Genomic DNA, 9,243 nt, shown 5'->3' with positions numbered 1-9,243 from the left:
ACTCTGGGGAACTTCAACAATCTGGGAATCTTAATGCCTATGAGAGTAATGTGGGCAAAAATGCTCGTGAAATCGTTGAATTTCCCCAACAGCCTAGATGGTCACGATTAGTGGTCACAAGTGATGTGCAGTTTCCGTCTGTCCTCCAAGGTGTAGCCCGCTCTTGGGGTTATGAATCTCCCTCTTTGCAACTAACGTCCACTGGCTTTAGCTCTGCCCCCTGTGGTTGTTCTACCTACTCCTGCTTCCAGACATCGGCCTGTATATGCAGATAGCGGCCCAACCATTTCTCTCATGTCTCCAGGGGAATAACTCATTCCTTCAACTGCCCTTCGCATGTCATACATTTATATCCACTTGCATAGTGATCGCTCTCTACCAAAAAAAGAAAAAAGAAAAAAGAGAAAAAAAGAAAGTATTCTTGAGTGTGGCCAGAATCAACGAATACTTCATATGTCACCTGATCTGCACAGAATATAGGGAAAATCTCTCTCTTGTGATATACACTTTATTTCCACTAACACACTGTACGATCCCCTTAGGAGTTTTGTTTTGCTTTGTTTTAAAGACATCAAACTATTGACTTATATAATGCTCCCATTCAACTAAAATGTTAAAGGCAACTCCACATATTATGCTATAAAGTGGTGACTTATTTATCACTTATATGCAGCTGGTTTTCTGAACAACTGAACAAGATATAATATTTATTCCCTATTAAGTTTTGTCCTGTTAGATTTGGCTCTTTGCTCCAGTGCACTCACTGTCCCCTCCAGCTTAACTTCTAAAACAGATTTGATGAGCATCCCCTGACGTTCTTGGCCAACTCATTAAGGAGTCCAGGCTCTCCCCTCTTGAGATGTCTCAAGGCATAACTCACATCACCCAAAACTCTTTGGGATCAGATGTTCTGTTGTGATTTGTACACTTAATTTTTTGTCAGGAAATTTAGCAAAGGCCTTTCTAAAATTCAGAACCTTTTTTTTTTTTTTTTACCATTCTGAGGAATCCCATCAACAGAGATAGGTTTCACCTGATTAGAATGGCCCATCGTTAACCTCACTGGCAATCTCTTTCCTTTCCTATGACTACTGCAGTGAACACTGCAGTTCCCACTGGATCTCCAATTTCTAAACACTCTTGCTGTGTCTGAAGGTTCTACCAAGTGAGAGAGACTTGGTAGGGAACAGGCAACTTCACTGTCAAAAGGAAGCAAAATTTACGCATATTCTCCCACAACACAGGCAACTAGAGCATAGCTACCGAGAGTATAGACAACTTAACCTAAGCTCAGCAAACAGCTGTGTCTATTAGGACTCTGAGTTTGCAGTGAATGGCACAGAAAAGCCAGATCAATTCAGAATGCTTACGGGTACACAGCTCAGCAGACAGCAGTGAGCGTCTAATTGTGGGACCCAGCAGCAGCTTTCTAACAGTTCCTTTCTCTCAGCAGAGGCTGGCTGTGTTTTTAGCTATCTGACCTCCCCTGGTGTCTGCTATTTTCTGAGACTGGCTCTACAGTCTTCCTATCAAGATTCTCAATATCCTTTAGTAAGATCCATTCGTACATTTAAGTTATTCAGAGTTGGATTCTGTTGTTTGTGGCTGAGGACTCTTGACGAACAACAGCCTCACAATCTGTAGATTAATTAGTCTAGGATTCTGTCTGGAGTCCAAACCAGTGTAGGAGAATCTACCTCTTACCCTTTTAAAAATTAGACACCACTATCTCCACTTCTGGCATCATTCTCACTCCCCAGGAATTCTGAAAGGTAGGTCAGCTTTAAATTTAGCAATTTCTCAGGACACTGGGATGCAGTTCATTCAAAACAGACAATCTAAACTCACTTAGACAAAAAGGTGCTTTTGTCCAAGCTTCTCACTCATCTTAGCTTCCTAATCTCTCTTACCAAGTTTGTTCTTATCCTTTCCAATCATTTTATCATTCTCTTAAATAACGAAGCAAAAGCAAAACAGAAATTTAGTATTTTTCCTTCTCTGAAATTCATCCAGACATACCAAGAAATAGTCTTGCATCTCCATGCTTTTTCTTTGAAGAGCTAAGTGGCCTTTGACCACAAGGGTCCAGAAACTCTCACAACTAAGCACGTAGTTACTCTTTGGATATATTCAAAAGGAAGACAGTGATTTTCTTCAGACCTGTTATCTCTCCCCTCCCCCTGCCCCCAAAATTAGTCATTACACTTTTTGGAAGCATAGTCAATAAAACATTTTATTCCAAAGTCATTCTTTCCAAGTCTAGACTCTCAAAATTCCCATGCAGTATATTCATTCTTTTAAGAGAACATCAGATTCTATGATTCGATGATTAGTCACATTCTTGTCAAGTTTTAACTTTCACATTATATATCTAAGTTCTTTTCTGGGAAAACAAAGCTAAATTAATATACTCTTCCATCTCATGACTGGTTCAGACTTTGTGTAATCTAGAGATCTTATGCTATATAATGCTTTTTAAATTTTTAACTAAACATAAAAATGCAAAATACAGTTTCATGTAGACGACCACTTTGTTATGCTAATGAAGATGAAGGCTCAAAAACCGTGAAAGAAGCTAAAACTTTCTAGTTCTATTTCAATTAGGTTTTAACTACTCTGCCTGCAGATTTAAAAATCTAGACTACTATAGTTCCAATAGATAAAAATATAACAATTTATGTATCAGAAAGGCACAGTGATTTCAAACAATTCTAAGTAAAAATGATGTTCTTCAAAATTAAGGTATAATAAATGTTTTTAGAAAATCTAACTAGAAAAAAAGAAAAGAACCGGGTTGGTGGCCTAGGAATCTACAAAAACAAAGAAAACAACAAAAACAATTACTATCGAAATTTAGAATTTCTGTCTAAAGATGTACACATAAAAAAAAAATGAATAAACAGCTGATAAATTATAAGCAGATATTTTAAATGTATAAAATGACAAAGGATTCATTTCTATAATATAAAAGAAACTTCTACAAATCAACAAAAGAAAGGTAACTCCAGTAGAAAAATAAGCAAAGGATATGAGCGAGGAATTCTCTGAAAGGAAAAGTACACACAAAAAATATGCATTTGATGGCATGCTCAAACACATTGGTTACTACTTTACATCTAGCAGGTGGATAAAGAAGCTAGAAGATACCAAGTACAGGCAGGTATGTGGAGACAGGGGAAACCACACATAACTGCTGGGGAACTGTACCTGGTGTGACCACTAGAGAAAGCACTCAGGCACTGCTGAAGTAAAATGATGTATATGATTATCCCATGACCCAACAGTTCAGCTCCTGTGTGTAAGTCCCACAGAGACTCTCTCACGGGTCCATAAGGCAACATGAATAGGGATGTCCACTGGAGCACTGTTTGTGCTGGCCCACTTCTCCAGGGTCTGGGTGAGGCTGCACTCTGATAAAACTGACCACTGACAGTGACTGCCCTGCTGGCAAATGCACCTTTCCCAAGATGAATGGGCAAGGAAATTACACAGTATGAAGGTACGTCCATGAACATGAAGAGAGCCCTGGGGAAAAACTGCTAGAACATTATGGGGTAAAAAGAAGCGGGAAGGAGATGCTGGACATGGTCAAGAGGCAACTTCAGTGCCCATCAGTGACAAAGTGGATAAGTAAAATGGGTAGATGCAACCCAGACAACAGCTGGAGACAAAAACTATATGAATACATAGCAACATAGAACTGATCTTAGAAATACTGTATAAGTAAAAAAAAAAGTGAAAAAGATTTATATTACATTAATGTTAAGATATTATGTATTCTTTCTCATTCCTAATTTCTTCTACCATCCTTGGGGATATAGAATGTTTAAAAATGCAAATGAATTCAAATAAAATAATACTTATTTTGCAATAGCTCATTAAAATAAAAAAATGCACATTAAAGTGAAAGTGACTAAGGCATAAAAGGAAGAGAAAGAAAAAAGAATGGACTATGGGATAACACATAAAGAAGAAAAAAGGAAGAAGAAAAAAGAAGAAAAAAGGACATATCATCTAACAAAACTTTCAACTTGATAAAAGATTACATATCCCAAGCATCAATGGTTAGGGGCAATTTTTCTATGGGAATGGGAAAGGAAACTAGAGAAGGCTGTGCACCTATGCATAGACGATCTAGGTAAGAGAGCTAAAACTCAGGCACATGTAATTCATTTCATCCGATTACATTTCATCACTTGTATCCAACATTGACAAAACATGGTTTGGATTCATAGCAGCACCAGATATCACAAAATACACTGCATATTTACATTAAACAAAAGTAAGCCACTTATGAGGATTCGAAAGAATTAGAAGAGTGGTGTGGCCATGATTAACTCTTGAAAGAAAATTATTATTCCAAAAACCACACTTCCCTATCAAAAGAAAGAATTTTTTACAGATGTGGCAGGCTCTGTGGACTGGCTACCAATTTAAGCTCCTTCTTCCTTGTCGTCCTCTAACATAGAATTAGAAAGTTTCCCAGAAACTCTTGCAGGTAGGGGTAAGTATAGAATCTACTTCCAGCCAATGAGTCAGTCACAGTGGTTTCTAGATGGGGTGCTTAGGGAAAACAATTTCTACAGAAGGACAGATTTAGCTGGTGGGGCCTCTTTTGCTCTTATCCCTTTCACCATCTTCCCACTGGAACATACAGGCAATGACTGATGTACAGCAGGAGGATAAAAACCTTACCCCAAAGATGGCGGGAAGGGAAGACAGGGTATCCACTCTCCATAACATCCTTAAGCAGCCCTAGACCATCTAAGTCCAGATTTCTTGTTAAGTAAAATCAACAAAATCCTTATTGAGGAAGAAACTATTAGTCGAATTTTAGCTAACTGTGTTCCTAACTGATACAGCAGCAATGAAAACTACAGAAACTATGCAGCAATGTAGGAAAATACTTAAGAGAAGATTAATTAAAAAGACAATGAGATGGCATGCACACCGTTAGAGCAACCATATAAAAATAATGCATCTGCATGGATGGACCTTGAAATAATCATACTAAGCAAAATCAGCCAGACAGAAAAGGATGAAAATCATATGATATCATTTATATGTGGGATATAAACCTAAAAGCAAAAAAATGAACAGGACAAACAAAAAGAGACTCATAGGCATGGACAATGGACTAGTCGTTACCAGAGGGGAGGGGGAAGGGGAAAAAATAAAAACATAAAATGTTTAAAATAATAATAATAATAAAATTTCAAAAATAAAAAATAAAATAAAATAAAAATAATGCATTTGGTCAAAGATTAAATAGCAATAAAGTAAAAACAGTTGTGTCAGGGAGGTAGACCTATGTATGAGTAAAGTGACAATTTATCTTTCCAAACTGGAACATTTTAGAGTAAAAAGGGGCGCTTTTAATAATTATGCTGAGACAGTGTAAAAGGAGATTATCTCAGGCAAACTATAATATATAAGTAACGTTTGAGTTTGTTCAAAAATTATCAATTTAACATTTTCATGTCACCTTTTCGATTACAAAAGAGCAAAAAAATCATGCTTACTTCTCTAACCAACCTCCTAGTCATAGCCCTTCGTTTTTTTTTAAACCAATTCTGTGTTTGTCCTTATAAGGAAGTCAGCACAAAATAGTTCTAGTGACATACGCTGCCTGCAATCTTCAGTGGGAAAAAAAAAATCTTTTGCTTACTTTCTTTCTATACAATTTCAATTAAAAGTAGTTTTTATGAGAATTTCTCCAGCCAAAACTTCCTCATAAACCACCATAATTTATCCAAAATATGACAAGACAGCTTATGTTTATCAGGTAGTATAATTAAGTAGCTTCCAGAGTCCTGATTTATAATAAACTCTGGAGGAACTGGTCCACCAGGACAAAGTAAATCAAAGATTAGGGGTGGTAAATTATTATAAATTAGTATGATTTTTTTTAAAATTAAAATATTTTAGTTATATGTTTTATTTTTTTTTAATTTTTTTTTTTTTAAAGCCTATGGCACCTGGTATTCCTAGGTGGTCTCCCATCCAAGTACTGCCAGGCTCAACCCTGCTTAGCTTCCGAGATCAGATGGGATCAGGTGTGTTTTGGATGGCATGGCTGTAGATATGCTTTTTTTTTTTTTTTTTTTTTTTTTAAACTGAGACCCACACATGACCAAGCAGACACAATGGAGAAGATTCTGGATCTATGACTAATTCAAAATAACAGTAACTCCAAGAGCCATTTATATTTGACCTTGGAGCATTTGTTCTTATACTTCCTTTTGAAAAAGATCAGGAAACATAGGGACTGTCAACTTCTGTAATAGCTTGACAAAAATTATAAGCACATAGTGCAAAAGGTTAATTGCCACACCTTCACTGGATATCACCCCAATTCTGCAGTGTAAACTACCGAACCTTCAGCGAGGCATTGCAAAGCCCTGCACATGCCTGCGCTACCCTGGCCTCTCAGGCTCATTTCTTGTCACTTTTCCCTACCTGCTGAATGCTGGGCAGACATTTTGAGTCCACTTGGGAGATAAGCCTTCATCCTCTAATTCTGCCTTTGCCCTTGTGTCTCCTGGCAAAGTTGTATTCTTCATTCCAGGCACAAAGCAAATGTCACCCTCTTTCAAATGCAGACGCCAGTGATCCAGGCCAAAATTGCAATTCTTTCCTCTGTGCTCTCCACTGTACTCGCTCACTCATTCCAGAAATAACTCCCATTGGTGCTGGTGGAGTTCTCCAGGCTGAGCACTGTGGAGAATCACTTTCAAATCCCTCTTCAGCCAGCAGCTTCACCTAATGGCCTTCTCAGCCTAGGAAGCTGCCACCCTTGGCTCTCTTCTGCTTTCCTGGCCTTTGCTCTCTACCACCCCCACCACTGCTGAGTGAATCCACGGGAGAGAATCTTCAAATTACTAATACAATCTACAATCCTTTGTATGTGATCTTACCAGCTCTCTCCCACCGTCTCCATTCCCCACTCCAGTCTCACCTCAAACAGCTCAGCCTGCTCTAGCCACACAGTCTTACGAAGAAACAAAGAGCTATGTGAAAACCGATTCCTTTCACTTTAACAACTGATCTCTTCTCATTTTAAATAAAGCATTGGTTCACTCCCTTTCCCCGCCAGTAGCACCCATTCTAGGGAAGCAGATTTGCAGGCAGCACCCCACCTCCGGGGCAAACCTTCTAGAGACTGAAACTACACTTGTATCTCTTTAAAACTGGCTTTTCTGAAAATGAAGCTGAGATGTGATAGATGCTGGATAACAGAAAAATTCTCTCATGCTGGTTCTGCAGTTTTCCTCTGAATTCTGATGCAAGCACTAGACTGAGATTTAAGCAAAGGAACTTGCACTATGGCTGCTGCTTTCTCACTGTATCCACTAAGTTGCTTATTCTTAGAGCCTTGGACACTTCCCTACTTTTTTTTTGCTAAGCAAGTCTAGGGTAGCTCTCAGATTCCTACCCCACCGGATTCCTCCCATCTCTCTCACAGCAGCTCCGCTCACTTCCACTGTTCCTAATCTCCGAGCAATCAGCAGCTGGAGATCAAATTCTGCCAAGGCTACATTTGCTCTAGCCCCAGTTTCTTCTTTCTACTACTTCTAGATGTTAAGCAGATCATATTTTACAAGCAAAAACAGTTTTCTTAAGAGATTAAAGTCCTAAGGATTCTCTTAAACAAAATTATACAGAACCAATAACACTTCCGTACTTCCTATATGCCAGGCACTCTTCTAAGCATTTTACATGAATTAACATTTAGACCTTACAAGCGCTCTGTGGGGTGTATACTATTACTTTCCCATTTTACAGAGCAGGAAATGCTCCCTCTTGGGGGTACCTAACTAGGACAGATGGTAGACCTGCTGAATTCTAAGACTACCTGTCCCTCAGCACCTCCCACAACCCACTCTAGTCCTTTCTTACATGGGTGCAAATTACCAACCTAAGCAGAAAAGCCATCTTTTGAACCCTTTCCAAAACTGGGGGAGAAAAGCTTGGAGACTGAGTTTCAAACGTCTCTCATACTTGCTACAAGCAAAGGAACTAAAATGTCAAAGTAATTATGCAGAGGTGATGTTAATACTGAAACGGGCTGTAGAGGAGACTTTCTCAGGATAGAAACTGTATATAAAATCCCCTCAAAATTTAAAGTTAACTACATTAAGCTTCTTGACCATGAGTACTCATTACTATATCCTGTAATTATATCCTCTAATTACAGGATATAAAGCTAAAGATAAAATCATAACTCTAGTTCTTTCTTTGCATCTCAGGTTGTGATCAATACAAAATAAATTTGGTCCAAATTAGCACAACTTTGACTGCACTCTCAGTGGTCTGGCATTTGGTGCAAGGCTTGGGCCCAACTCACTATTCCCATAGAATCACTTCCTCCTCATGTGAATTCAAGTGGAAGATTCTCCTTAATATAGAATGAATAAGATGTGATTCAACAAATTAAGCAATCTAAAGTTCAATGCATGAGGGAAAAATTTAAGTCATCAACTGTTAAAGCAAACTCCAAAATGAAATTGTTTTAAAAGCTAGTCTCACTGTTGATTAATAGTGGAGCTGGCTCTTCTCATTTTCAAATTAAGATGAACAGGTGAAAACGAGTTACTTTTGGACAATGTGAATACCAAATTCAATCACCATTTGCTGGAGAACAAAAATTATCATTTGTTGGAAATGCTATTAGTAGCAGCAACCCCATTCCACAGACCAAAAGTATCGAGCAAACAGGTGGTATTCCCAAAATTTCAGTCTGTGGGCAGTAAAATGAAAAAGAGAAGAAAATTCATTCACAGTGATGAGTGGTGGAGTGGGAACCCAGCATGAACAAGGACGGAGATTAACTAGGGGGAAATTTGTGATAAACCATGACTGTGGAGCTGCTAACCGGAGGCTGCCGCATTGGAAAATGCTGTGGCAGCATTTGGGGGTATAGTCCAGGCCATATAAGAAGATGAGAGAAAAGAAAAGAGGACAAAGGCCAACAGAAATGTGATAAGATAATCATATATCCTAAAAATGAAACTGGTTTCATGAAAAAGAATTGAGGAAAAACAAAACAAGGAATGTTTCCTCCCAAGGAACAAGACACGGGCAGTAATATTACAGTAGTACAATTAGGATAACCCGCTGTTTCTAAAAGAACTAATGAGCCCAGTATAATGATAAGGCATCTCCCCCAGCATACGCTCCTCCCCTTAGCTGAAAACATGGTGCTCCCCCTCTTTCTCCACCCCTCCCCTTGGCATCTGGCTA

The 9,243-nt window shown here is 38.5% G+C and overlaps 1 pseudogene; it reads right to left on the bottom strand.

Annotated features, from left to right (window-relative positions):
* Positions 1-5,966: 5,966 nt before the first annotated feature.
* LOC112480824 lies at positions 5,967-6,084 on the bottom strand (annotated as a pseudogene).
* Positions 6,085-9,243: the final 3,159 nt, after the last annotated feature.

Source organism: Pteropus alecto, unplaced genomic scaffold (genome assembly GCF_000325575.1).
Source record: "Pteropus alecto unplaced genomic scaffold, ASM32557v1 scaffold20, whole genome shotgun sequence".
Taxonomy (NCBI): Eukaryota; Metazoa; Chordata; class Mammalia; order Chiroptera; family Pteropodidae; genus Pteropus; species Pteropus alecto.
This window is presented reverse-complemented; position numbering and strand designations above follow the sequence as displayed.